At 41.9% G+C, this 14434-nt stretch overlaps 1 long non-coding RNA gene across 1 annotated transcript in view; it reads left to right on the top strand.

Annotated features, from left to right (window-relative positions):
- The window catches only part of LOC126354593 (uncharacterized), a 46952-nt gene that overhangs the window by 25491 nt on the left and 7027 nt on the right, over positions 1-14434 (top strand). The gene's annotated exons all lie outside the window — the stretch shown is intronic.

Here is a 14434-nt window from a genome sequence, read left to right as displayed (position 1 = left end):
CTGTTACACCACCTGGTCTCTAGAATTTTAGAGTCCTTTTAGTCATCTATAAGATTAATAAACACAACAGATAGACATAACACAGACTTTAGTCATTAATAACATATTATCCTTCACTGTTTACAACAGTCTACCAAAGCAGGGGTTACATTTCGATTCCACAACTTCAAAAATCATGAGGTACTCATTGAGCCACATTTGGAGCACAGTTCCGTACAGAAAAGAAGTTCCTTAGATGCTGTTCATAGTCACTGGAGAAGGTGAAAATGTGAGGGGACAAGATCAGATGAATAGAATCTGTGTGGAATCGCTTCCCAGCACAACTCCTATATAGCGTTTTTTGTCTGTCTTGCAGGATGTGCACAGGCATTTTTCATCTACATCTGCATCTACATCTACATCTACATTTATACTCTGCATACCACCCAACAGTGTGTGGTGGAGAGCACTTTACATGCCACTGTCATTACCTCCCTTTCCTGTTCCAGTTGCGTATGGTTCGCGGGAAGAACGACTGCTGGAAAGCCACCACATTTGTGATCTCCTCGGGAGGTATAAGCAGGGGGAAGCAATATATTTGATACCTCATCCACAAAACGTACCCTCTCGAAACCTGGACATCAAGCTACACTGTGATGCAGAGCATCCCTCTTGCAGAGTCTGCCACTTGAGTTTGCTAAACATCTCCGTAATGCTATCAATCTTACCAAATAACCCTGCGATGAAATGTGCCAATCTTCTTTGGATCTTCTCTATCCCCTCTGTCAATCCGCCCTGGTATGGATCCCACACAGATGAGCAATACTCAAGTATAGGTTGAACGAGTGTTTTGTAAGCCACCTCCTTTGTTGATGGACTACATTTTTGAAGGACTCTCCCAGAGAATCTCAACCTGGCACCCGCCTTACCAACAATTAATTTTATATGATCATTCCACTTTAAATCATTCTGTACACATACTCCCAAATATTTTACAGAAGTAACTGCTACCAGTGTTTGTTCCACTATCATATAATCATACAATAAAGGATCCCTCTTTCTATGTATTCGCAATACATTACATTTGTCTATGTTAAGGGTCAGTTGCCACTCCCTGCACCAAGTGCCTATCTGCTGCAGATCTTCCTGCATTTTGCTGCAATTTTCTAATGCTGCAACTTCTCTGTATACTACAGCATCATCCGTGAAAAGCTGCATGGAACTTCCGACACTATCTGCTAGGTCACTTATATATATTGTGAAAAGCAATGGTCCCATAACACTCCCCTGTGGCATGCCAGAGGTTACTTTAACGTCTGTAGACGTCTCTCCATTGAGAACAACATGCTGTGTTATGTTTGCTAAAAACTCATCAATCCAGCCACACAGCTGGTCTGATACTCTGTAGGCTCTTACTTTGTTTATTGGGCAACAGTGCGGAATTGTATTGAATGCCTTCTGGAAGTCAAGGAAAATGGCATCTACCTGGGAGCCTGTATCTACTGTTTTCTGGGTCTTATGAACAAATAAAGCAAGTTGGGTCTCACACAATCACTGTTTCTGGAATCCATGTTGATTCCTACAGAGTAGATTCTGGGTTTCCAGAAATAACACGATACACGAGCAAAAAACATGTTCTAAAATTCTAGAACAGACCAATGTCAGAGATATAGGCCTACAGTTATGCGCATCTGCTGAATTACCCTTCTTGAAAACTGGGACTACCTGTGCTCTTTTCCAATCATTTGGAACTTTCCGCTCCTCTAGAGACTTGCAGTACATGGCTGTTAGAAGGAGGGCAAGTTCTTTCGCGTACTCTGTGTAGAATCAAATTGGTATCAAGTCAGGTCTAGTGAACTTTCCTCTGTTCAGTGATTTCAGTTGCTTTTCTATTCCTTCGACACTTATTTCGATATCAACAATTTTTTCGTTCATGCGAGGATTTAGAGAAGGAACTGCAGTGTGGTCTTCTTCTGTGAAACAGCTTTGGAAAAAGGTGTTCAGTATTTCAGCTTTATTTGTGTCATCCTCTGTTTCAATGCCATCATCATCCCAGAGTGTCTGGATATGCTGTTTCAATCCACTTACTGATTTAACATAAGACCAGAACTTCCTAGGATTTTCTGTCAAGTTGGAACATAGAATTTTACTTTCAAATTCACTGAACGCTTCACTCATAGCCCTCCTTACGCTAACTTTGACATCATTTAGCTTCTGTTTGTCTGAGAGGTTTTGGCTGTGTTTAAACATGCAGTGAAGCTCTCTTTGCTTTTGCAGTAGTTTCCTAACTTTGTTGTTGAACCACAGTGGGTTTTTCCTGTCCCTCACAGTTTTACTCAGCACGTACCTGTCTAAAACCCTTTTTACAATTCTCTTGAACTTTTTCCATAAACACTCAACATTATCAGTGTCAGAACAGACATTTTCATTTTGATCTGTTAGGTAGTCTGAAATCTGACTCCTATTACTCTTGATAAACAGATAAACCTTCCTCCCTTTTTTATATTCCTTTCTACTTCCATATTCAGGGATGCTGCAACGGCCTTATGATCAGCGATTCCCTGTTCTGCACTTACAGAGTCAAAAAGTTTGGATCTGTTTGTTATCAGCAGGTCATGTAGGTCAACACAAAATAAGCAGTCTTGCATATGCGGATGACTTAGTTGTGATGGCAGATTCGATTGAAAGTTTGCAAAGTAATACTTCAGCACTAGAGCAGAAATGTAAGGACTATGGTATGAAGATTAGCATCTCCAAAACGAAAGTAATGTCAGTGGGAAAGAAATATAAACGAATGAGTGCCAAATAGGAGGAACAAAGTTAGAGCAGGTGGACAGTTTCAAGTACTTAGGATGCATATTCTCACAGGATGGCAACATAGTTAAAGAACTGGAAGCTAGGTGTAGCAAAGCTAATGCAGTGAGTGCTCAGCTATGATTTACTCTCTTCTGCAAGAAGGAAGTCAGTACCAAGACTAAGTTATCTGTGCACCGTTCAATCTTTCGACCAACTTTGTTGTATGGGAGCGAAAGATGGGTGGATTCAGGTTACCTTATCAACAAGGTTAAGGTTATGGATATGAAAGTAGCTAGAATGATTGCAGGTACTAGCAGATGGGAACAATGGCAGGAGGGTGTCCACAATGAGGAAATCAAAGAAAAACTGGGAATGAACTCTATAGATGTAGCAGTCAGGATGAACAAGCTTAGATGGTGGGGTCATGTTACACGCATGGGCGAAGCAAGGTTACCCAAGAGACTCATGGGTTCAGCAGTAGAGGGTAGGGGAGTCGGGGCAGACCAAGGAGAAGGTACCTGGATTCGGTTGAGAATGATTATGAAGTAATAGGTTTAACATCAGAAGAGGCACCAATGTTAGCACTGAATAGGGGATCATGGAGGAATTTTGTAAGGGGGCTATGCTCCAGACTCAACGCTGAAAGGCATAATCAGTCTTAAATCATGATGATGATGATGATGATGATGATCATGATGATGATGTACATAGCCCTTGTATAGACCCTCTCCACCATTCTGCTTTTTCCTTCTTTGCTTGGAACTGCGTTTCCATCTGAGCTCTTGTTATTCATACAAGTGGTTCTCTTTTTTCCAAAGGTCTCTTTAATTTTCCTGTAGGCAGTATCTATCATACCCCTAGCAATATAAGCCTCTACATCCTTACATTTGTCCTCTAACCATGTCTGCTTAGCCATTTTGCACTTCTTGTCGATCTCATTTTTGAGACGTTTGTAATCCTTTTGGCCTGCTTCATTTACTGCATTTTTATATTTTCTCCTTTCATCAATTAAATTCAATACTTCTTCTGTTACCCAAGGATTTCTACTAGCCTTTGTCTTTTTACCTACTTCATCCTCTGCTGGCTTCACTATTTCATCCCTCAGAGCTATCCATTCTTCTTCTACTGTATTTCTTTCCCCCATTCCTGTCAATTGTTCCCTTATGCTCTCCCTGAAGCTCTGTACAACCTCTGGTTTGGTTAGTTTATCCAGCTCCCATCTCCTTAAATTCCCACCATTTTTCACTTTCTTCAGTTTTAGTCTACAGTTCATAACCAATAGATTGTGGTCGGAGTCCACATCTGCCCAAGGAAACGTCTTACAATTTAAAACCTGGTTCCTAAATCTATGTCTTACCATTATATAATCTATCTGATACCTTCTAGTATCTCCAGGATTCTTCCATGTATACAACCTTCTTTTATGATTCTAGAGCCAAGTGTTAGCTATGATTAAGTTTTGCTCTGTGCAAAATTATACCATATGGCTTCCTCTTTCATATCTTACCCCCAATCAATATTTACCTACTATGTTTCCTTCCCTCCCTTTTCCTACTCTCGAATTCCAGTCACCCATGACTATTAAATTTTTGTCTCCCTCCACTACCTGAATAATTTCTTGGCCTACTTATATGAAATAAGTTGAAGGTTATTGGAAACCTTGGAAAATAAGGACTTCAGTGATATAAGTATACACATATGGAAAAAGGGAAAAATAGACTGGTATTCATATGAGAAGTTAGAAAGGAAATAGTAGAACTGGTTGCTAAGATTAAAGAAATGAAAGAAAATAGCCCCAAAGACAGGAAAACCCTTCCCATCCCCCTTCCCCAGGATCCCTACTTCACCAGTACTTGATAGAGAGGCCGGAGGAGGTATGATGTTAAATGTCTCCTACAGAATGGATATTCTCACCTTCACCTTTGAACTCCCCAAAGAAAAATCTTAGCAACACCTATGGAACGGCAGATGGTGAAGAATCAGTTACACCTGTCTGCGAGAGTTGTCTGAAAGATGGTGAGTGTGATTAGTGTTAGTCATGCTTGTACTTACACTACCAACCCCTTCCAAGAGTGATACAAACCCTCCAATTTACATTACATCTCACAAAAGTTATAAAATATTCTTTAAAAATAGACAATTATACACTACAATCAAACAGTTGTTTAGCTAATCACTTTACACTATATTTTATACAGACACAAAATATTCTGTTCAATTTATGTCATCTAGATATCTCTCTGCTTGAATAGTACCATGATAGTATCTTTATACTCGTACTATATTCTATTCATTTCATTCCATGTTTAGAGATCACTGTTTATCCATGATTCTATTAAAGAGGTCTCAATCTTGTAGTCAGATCTGGTTTCCTAATTACTAACATTATAGGATAGTGTAAGAATGGAGGAATAGATTACAGACTAGTTGAAGAATTGAAGGGAATTTGGTGCAGGAAAACTAAATTTGAATAAACACCAAAAACAACTAGGAATCCGATGGTCGTCACTCTGGCCGTTAACACAGAACATTAACGTCCCTGGGAGACAGCTGTGACTCTGCCCAGATCCCATGGATCTGACATTTACATCACTTGATTAATTATGGACCAATACTTGTCATTAAATTGTTGTGTGAAAGCCCCCCCGCAACAAAACAGTTATCACTTTTCCAGGAAACAACATTAGGTAAAGTTATTATATTTTCTAGTTTGTCATAGACAAGTTTGAATTCTTCACACAAGTCGTCTGAAGTGGCAAAAATACGGAGTCAGCCATAGTAGAATTCACAAAAGTTGAACTTGATGCTCTTGGATAAAGATGAGTGGGTGACAGGAATATTTTTGGATCTTTCTAAGGCATTTTATACACTCAACCATAAGATTCTATTAAATAAATTAGGAATAAGAGGTGTAGTTAATGACTGGTTTTGATCATACCTACCAGGTAGGGTACAAAGAGTAGAGATAATACATGCTTCAAATAAATCCAAACATTTACTAAAACACTCATCAGAACCAAAATACATTAACATAGGGGTTCTGCAAGGTAGCATATTAGGACCAATGCTACTCCTGATATACATTAATGACTTTCCCAGTAGTGTTACTCATGGTGAAAAAATTCTCTTCGCTGATGACAACAATATTATATAATTTTTTTTTCGAAATTTTCCTGAATTTCCCCACCCTTTAACGTGTTTTGGAGACAACACAACTACCTAACCTTTGCACCCATTGTTGTTCACCAACCTAAGTTCAGCACAAGCTCATCTCAAACCAACACCTTTTCGACTTTTTTCACACCTTTATCTCTCCCTATATATATTTCTATTTATTTTTACTTTAACCTCACATTACCCTTTCCACCTTCTAATACCATGTCAACCTCACAACATCCCTACAATGACCCAATTAAATTTTATTTACATTCCCTCGACAAACATGCCTTCACCCTAGCCAGATTACGCTCCCATATTTTATTTACTCAGGCTTGTCTGACATTTGGCATTACCCCCAAAGGCCTCACACTTAAAGTTCCCATCTCTGGCTGCAATCCTTCTTTCCATCAGTCCTTATACCAGTTCCAGACTACACAATCCATTGCCCTCACCCGCCTAATCCTTCACCTATACATCAACTCGGCCAATGAACACACCCGTCAACTCCTATCCCAAATCAAAGTCCTCAATCTTTCCTCTCCCACATCCACACCAGCTGTTCATAGCATCCTCCTACAGACCAACTGCAAATTAGAACAGCATGCCACCTTCCACCTCAAAAAACTATCCAATCTCCTGGTTTCCCACCTCCAGAAAGGCAACTCACTCACCCTCCACAACCTTTCCAACAAACCTCAACCTCCTCTCATTGCACACAGACCCAGTCTCTCCCATCTACTCAATCTACCACTTCCAGCTCCACTCCCCCCAACACCTCAAAATTCTAGTCAACACAATCTGGAACCACAACACCCCAATTCAGTAGTTAACCTTTCCTCCAAACCTCTCTCTCAATCCGAAACCTCTGTCCTATCCAAAGGCCTCACCTTCAGCCCCACTCCCAGGTTCAACCAAACTGCCCTTGTCAAAGATTTACTGTCCTACGCTCGTAGTCTCTGCTGGAAACATCACTTTGCCACGAAGAAAAATAATCCTGATCCCTCTCCTAATGATCCCACTCCCCAAGACACTATCCAAATTGAACCCTGCCTGGAACAGTTCCGTCCTCCATCACAGCGGGACCCACCTTCTCTTCCTCAAAATCACCCTCTCCAAACCTTCCAGGAATTTCTCACTTCCAGCCTTGCCTCTCAATCTTTCTTGAAAAACCTTAATCCTACTCCCAACATCACCACAGCCGAAGCCCAGGCTATCCGTGATCTGAAAGCTGACCGATCCATCATTATTCTTCCGGCTGACAAGGTTTCCACGACCGTGGTACTTTGTCGTCAGGAGTATGTGGCTGAGGGAGTGCGACAGCTATCGGACCACTCTACATACCAAGTTTGCCAAGGTAATCCCATTCCTGATGTCCAGGTGGAGCTTCAAGGAAACCTCAGAACCTTAGGCCCCCTACAAAACCTTTCACCTGACTCCATCAAACTCCTGACCCCACCGACACCTCGCACTCCTTCCTTCTACCTAGTTAGTAAAATTCACAAACCCAAATATCCCGGCCGCCCCATTGTAGCTGGTTACCAAGCCCCCACAGAACGTATCTCTGCCTACGTAGATCAACACCTTCAACCCATTACATGCAGTGTCCCATCCTTCATCAAAGACACCAACCACTTTCTTGAACGCCTGGAATCCTTACCCAGACTGTTACCCTGGGAAACCATCCTTGTAACCATTGATGCCACTTCCCTATACACAAATATCCCACACGTCCAGGGCCTCGCTGCAATGGACCACTTCCTTTCACGCCAATCACTTGCCACCCTACCTAAAACCTCTTTCCTCGTCACCTCAGCCAGCTTCATCCTGACCCACAGCTTCTTCACTTTTGAAGGTCAGACATACCAACAATTAAAGGGAACAGCCATGGGTACCAGGATCGCCCCCTCATATGCCAACCTATTTATGGGTCGTTTAGAGGAAGCCTTCTTAGTTACGCAAGCCTGCCAACCCAAAGTTTGGTATAGATTCATTGATGACATCTTCATGATCTGGACTCACAGTGAAGAACAACTCCTGAATTTCCTCTCCAACCTCAACTCCTTTGGTTCCATCAGATTCACCTGGTCCTACTCCAAATCCCATGCCACTTTCCTTGACATTGACCTCCATCTGTCCAATGGCCAGCTTCACACATCCGTCCACATCAAACCCACCAACAAGCAACAGTACCTCCATAATGACAGCTGCCACCCATTCCATATCAAATGGTCCCTTCCCTACAGCCTTGGCCTTTGTGGCAAACGAATCTGCTCCAGTTCTGAATCCCTGGACCATTACACCAACAACCTGAAAACAGCTTTCGCATCCCGCAACTACCCTCCTGACCTGGTACAGAAGCAAATAACCAGAGCCACTTCCTCATCCCCTCAAACCCAGAACCTCTCACAGAAGAACCCCAAAAGTGCCCCACTTGTGACAGGATACTTCCCGGGACTGGATCAGACTCTGAATGTGGCTCTCCAGCAGGGATACGACTTCCTAAAATCCTGCCCCAAAATGAGATCCATCCTTCATGAAATCCTCCCCACTCCACCAAGAGTGTCTTTCCGCCATTCACCTAACCTTCGTAACCTCTTGGTTCATCCCTATGAAATTCTCAAACCACCTTCCCTACCCTCTGGCTCCTACCCTTGGACCGCCCCCGGTGTAAAACCTGTCCTATGCACCCTCCCACCACCACCTACTCCAGTCCTGTAACCCGGAAGGTGTACACGATCAAAGGCAGAGCCACGTGTGAAAGCACCCACGTGATTTACCAACTGACCTGCCTACACTGTAACGCTTTCTATGTGGGAATGACCAGCAACAAACTGTCCATTTGCATGAATGGACACAGGCAGACAGTATTTGTTGGTAATGAGGATCAACCTGTGGCTAAACATGCCTTGGTGCACGGCCAGCACATCTTGGCACAGTGTTACACCGTCCGGGTTATCTGGATACTTCCCACCAACACTAACCTATCCGAACTCCGGAGATGTGAACTTGCCCTTCAGTATATCCTCTCTTCTCGATATCCGCCAGGCCTCAACCTCCGTTAATTTCAAGTTGCCACCGCTCATACCTCACCTGTCTTTCAACAACCTCTTTGCCTCTGTACTTCCACCTCGACTGACATCTCTGCCCGAACTCTTTGCCTGTACAAATGTCTGCTTCTGTCTGTGTATGTGTGGATGGATATGTGTGTGTGCTCGAGTGTACACCTGTCCCCTGTCCTTTTTTCCCCCTAAGGGAAGTCTTTGTGCCCCTGGGATTGGAATGACTCTTTACCCTCTCCCTTAAAACCCTTATCCTTTCGTCTTTCCCTCTCCTTCCCTCTTTCCTGAAGAAGCAACCGCCGGTTGCGAAAGCGAGAAATTCTGTGTGTGTGTTTGTGTGTTTTATTTATTGTGCCTATCTACCGGCGCTCTTCCGCTTGGTAAGTCTTGGAATCTTTGTTTTTAATATATTTTTCCCATGTGGAAGTTTCTTTCTATTTTATTTACATCATCATATATAAAATAGAAAGAAACTTCCACATGTACTGATGGATATGTGTGTGTGTGTGTGTGTGTGTGTGTGTGTGTGTGTGTGTGTGTGTGCGAGTGTACACATGTCCTTTTTTTCCCCATAAGGGAAGTCTTTCCGCTCCCGGGATTGGAATGACTCCTTACCCTCTCCCTTAAAACCCACATCCTTTCGTCTTTCCCTCTCCTTCCTGAAGAAGCAACCATCACTTGCGAAAGCTAGTAATTCTGTGTGTGTGTGTTTGTGTGTTTTGTTCATTGTGCCTGTCTGCCGGTGCTTTCCCGCTTGGTAAGTCTTGGAATCTTTGTTTTTTATATATATATATATATATATTATAAAACAGAAAGAAACTTCCACATGGGAAAAATATATTAAAAACAGAGATTCCAAGACTTACCAAGCGGGAAAGCGCCGGCAGACAGGCACATGAACAAAACACACAAACACACACACAGAATTACGAGCTTTCGCAACTGGCAGTTGCTTCGTCAGGAAAGAGGGAAGGAGAGGGAAAAATGAAAGGATGTGGGTTTTAAGGGAGAGGGTAAGGAGTCATTCCAATCCCGGGAGCGGAAAGACTTCCCTTAGGGGAAAAAAAAGACAGGTGTACACTCGCACACACACACACACACATATCCATCCGCACATACACAGACACAAGCAGACATATTTAAAGGCAAAGACTCTCCCGGGATTGGAATGACTCCTTACCCTCTCCCTTAAAACCCACATCCTTTCATTTTTCCATATATATATATATATACTGGCTGACTGCATTGTGCCAGCATATGTGCACAGACAGGAATACAACACCAGTGAGCTCTTTCCAGAGACAGGGAGGGGACATTGTGCAGAGAACATGGTGATGTGGAGAGGTGGTCTGCGAGGAGGAGGTAAAACTAATGTGAAAGAAGACTGTGAAAGAGGATGACAGTGCATGATGAGTGAAGTTAGGTTCATGGAGTAGATCAGAGGTGGGTGTGAGACAGGGACTAGCAATTGCCAGAAGGATTACAGGACCAAAGATTGTGTTGTAAGGACAATTCTAATCTACATAATACAGAGAAACTGGTGTTGGAGGGAAAGGTACAGATGACACACACTATGAAGCAGTGTTTGTTCATGTGTCGTGCCACTGGGTGGACAACAAACACTGCCCTTGGTGACAGATTGGCAGCTGTCATTCATTCAGGTGGACAGTTGAATGGCAATCATTTCATTTAAAACGCCATAAAGAACTGCAAGGGAGGTAGTATATTGCATGACTGCATTAGTGTGTGGCCTTGCATTCAATATGTTGTCCTATGATGGAACTGGGGTAGGGTGTGCTGTATGGATGTATTGGACAGGTCCTGCATTTTATCTTCCACAGTAGTATCACATATGTGGCATCGGAATGTGAGTATGAGTGGCATAAGGATGGACCAGGATCTTATGTAGATTCAATAGGTGGCAGTATGCCACTTTGGGAGAAGTGGCAATAATGGTCAGTAGGATGTTCATCATTTCTGGACATGATGTTAAGCAGTCAAAGCCTGGCAAGGAATATGGCTCAGTTGTTCCAGTGCAGGGTGAAACTGGATGAAAGGAGGGTGTGCCTTCCCACCTGGTTTTTGGGAGCATATACAACATGAAAAATCACTCAGTGGACTAGGCTTAAGGAATAATGCCCATCTGTGAAGGTTTTAGTAAGACCTTCACTAAAATGAGTAAGGAATTGCTCACAATTGTAGATACACACCCACGGGTGGTCACAATATATGGGAAAGACCTTTTGGTGTAAAAGGGATGGCAGCTATCCTTATAGAAGGACTGTTAATGGTAAATGATCTTGGTATGGATGAAGCTTTAGATTGAGTCATCAGTTAGCTGGGGGACAATGTTCAGGAAGGTGCAAAGCTTGGCTAAGGAGGTCCATGTGAAGTGAAGATATTAAAGCTGTGGACCCAGATCCTGAAAATATCATCTATGGACCTGACCTAGACAAGGGGTTTGGGAGTCCAGATGGCCCACAAACAAATTGATCATGCAGATGTCCTTGACAGTGCCATGGATTTGTGTTTTGTATCTTCCCCTGAAAGGAGAAGAATTTGTGTGTGGGGATGAAGTTAGTTAGGTGTATAAAGTATTAGTTAGTGGGTTTAGTACTGGCAGGATGCTGATAGATTTAGTGTTGACAGTTGAAAGGTCATGGTCATGGTAGATATTCATATATAGGTAGGGAGCATCAGCACTGATGAATAGGGTTCCAGGTGATAATGGGGTGCTGATGGTTGAGAGATGATCCCTTTGACAAGGGAAACTATATGTAGAAAGGGGTAATGCAGGAATAGCTTTAATAATGAATAAAAAAATAGGAGTGCGGGTAAGCTATTAGAAACAGCATAGTGAATGCATTATTGTGGCCAAGATAGACACGAAGCCCATGCCTACAACAGTTGTACAAGTTTACATGCCAACTAGCTCTGCAGATGATGAAGAAATTGATGAAATGTATGATGAGATAAAAGAAATTATTCAGGTAGTGAAGGGAGATGAAAATTTAATAGTCATGGGTGACTGGAATTTGAGAGTAGGAAAAGGGAGAGAAGGAAACATTGTAGGTGAATATGGATTGGGGCTAAGAAATGAAAGAGGAAGCTGCCTGGTAGAGTTTTGCACAGAGCATAACTTAATCATAGCTAACACTTGGTTCAAGAGTCATGAAAGAAGATTGTATACATGGAAGAATCCTAGAGATACTAGAAGGTATCATATAGACTATATAATGGTAAGACAGAGATTTAGGAATCAGGTTTTAAATTGTAAGACATTTCCTTGGGCAGATGTGGACTCTGACCACAATCTATTGGTTATGAACTGTAGATTAAAACTGAAGAAACTGCAAAAAGGTGGGAATTTAAGGAGATGGGACCTGGATAAACTGACTAAACCAGAGGTTGTACTGTGCTTCAGGGAGAGCATAAGGGAACAATTGACAGGAATAGGGGAAACAAATACAGTAGAAGAAGAATGGATAGCTCTGAGGGATGAAATAGTGAAGCCAGCACAGGATGAAGTAGGTAAAAAGATAAAGGCTAGTAGAAATCCTTGGGTAACAGAAGAAATATTGAATTTAATTGATGAAAGGAGAAAATAAAAAATTCAGTAAATGAAGCAGGCCAAAAGGATAACAAACGTCTCAAAAATGAGATTGACAGGAAGTGCAAAATGGCTAAGCAGACATGGCTAGAGGACAAATGTAAGGATGTAGAGGCTTATCTCACTAGGGGTAAGATAGATACTGCCTACAGGAAAATTAAAGAGACCTTTGGAAAAAAGAGAACCACTTGTAAGAAAATAAAGAACTCAGATGGAAACCCAGTTCTAAGCAAAGAACGGAAAGCAGAAAGGTGGAGAGGGTCTATACAAGGGCGATGTACTTGAGGACAATATTATGGAAATGGAAGAGGATGTAGATGAAGATGAAATGGGAGATACGATACTGCGTGAAGAGTTTGACAGAGCACTGGAAGACCTGAGTGGAAACAACGCCCCGGGAGTGGACAACATTCCATTGGAACTACTGACGGCCTTGGGAGAGCCAGTCCTGACAAAACTCTACCATCTGGTGAGCAAGATGTATGAGACAGGTGAAATACCCTCAGACTTCAAGAAGAATATAATAATTCCAGTCCCAAAGAAAGCCGGTGTTGACAGATGTGAAAATTACCGAACTATCAGTCTAATAAGTCACAGCTGCAAAATACTAACATGAATTATTTACAGATGAATGGAAAAACTGGTAGAAACCAACCTCAGGGAAGATCAGTTTGGATTCCGTAGAAATATTAGAACACGTGAGGCAATACTGACCTTACAAATTATCTTAGAAGAAATATTAAGGAAAGGCAAACCTATGTTTCTAGCATTTGTAGACTTAGAGAAAGGTTTTGACAATGTTGACTGGAATACTCTCTTTCAAATTCTAATGGTGGCGGGGGTAAAATACACGGAGCGAAAGGCTATTTACAATTTGTACAGAAACCAGATGGCAGTTATAAGAGTTGAGGGGCATGAAAGGGAAGCAGTGGTTGGGATGGGATTGAGACAGGGCTGTAGCCTGTCCCTGATGTTATTCAATCTGTATATTGAGCAAGCAGTAAAGGAAACAAAAGAAAAATTTGGAATAGGTATTAAAATTCATGGAGAAGAAATAAAAACTTTGAGGTTCGCCAATGACATTGTAATTCTGTCAGAGACAGCAAAGGACTTGGAAGAGCAGTTGAACAGATTTGACAATGTCTTGAAAGGAGGATATAAGATGAACATCAACAAAAACAAAACGAGGATAATGGAATGTAGTCAAATTAAGTCGGGTGATGCTGAGGGAATTAGATTAGGTAATGAGACACTTGACGTAATAAGGGGGTTTTGCTATTTGGGGAGCCAAATAACTGATGATGGTTGAAGTAGAGAGTATATAAAATGGAGATTGGAAAAGGCAAGGAAAGTGTTTCAGAAGAAGACGAATTTGTTAACATCGAGTATAGATTTAAGTGTCAGGAAGTCGTTTCTGAAAGTATTCATATGGAGTGTAGCCATGTATGGAAGTGAAACATCGATGATAAATAGTTTAGAAAAGAAGAGAATAGAAGCTTTTGAAATGTGGTGCTACAGAAGAATGCTGAATATTAGATGGGTAAATCACATAACTAATGATGAAGTATTGAATAGAATTGGGGAGAAGAGGAGTTTGTGGCACAACTTGACAAAAACAAGGGACCGGTTAGTAGGAAATGTTATGAGGCACCAAGGGATCACAAATTTAGCATTGGAGGGCAGCATGGAGGGTAAAAATCGTAGAGGGAGACCAAGAGATGAATACACTAAGCAGATTCAGAAGGATGTAGGTTGCAGTAGGTACTGGGAGATGAAGCAGCTTGCACAGGATAGAGTAGCATGGAGAGCTGCATCAAACCAGTCTCAGGAC

The sequence above is a fragment of the Schistocerca gregaria genome, chromosome 3, assembly GCF_023897955.1.
Source record: "Schistocerca gregaria isolate iqSchGreg1 chromosome 3, iqSchGreg1.2, whole genome shotgun sequence".
In the NCBI taxonomy this organism is placed as follows: Eukaryota; Metazoa; Arthropoda; class Insecta; order Orthoptera; family Acrididae; genus Schistocerca; species Schistocerca gregaria.
Note: the sequence above shows the minus strand (reverse complement) of the source record. Positions and strands in the feature narration are given on the sequence as shown.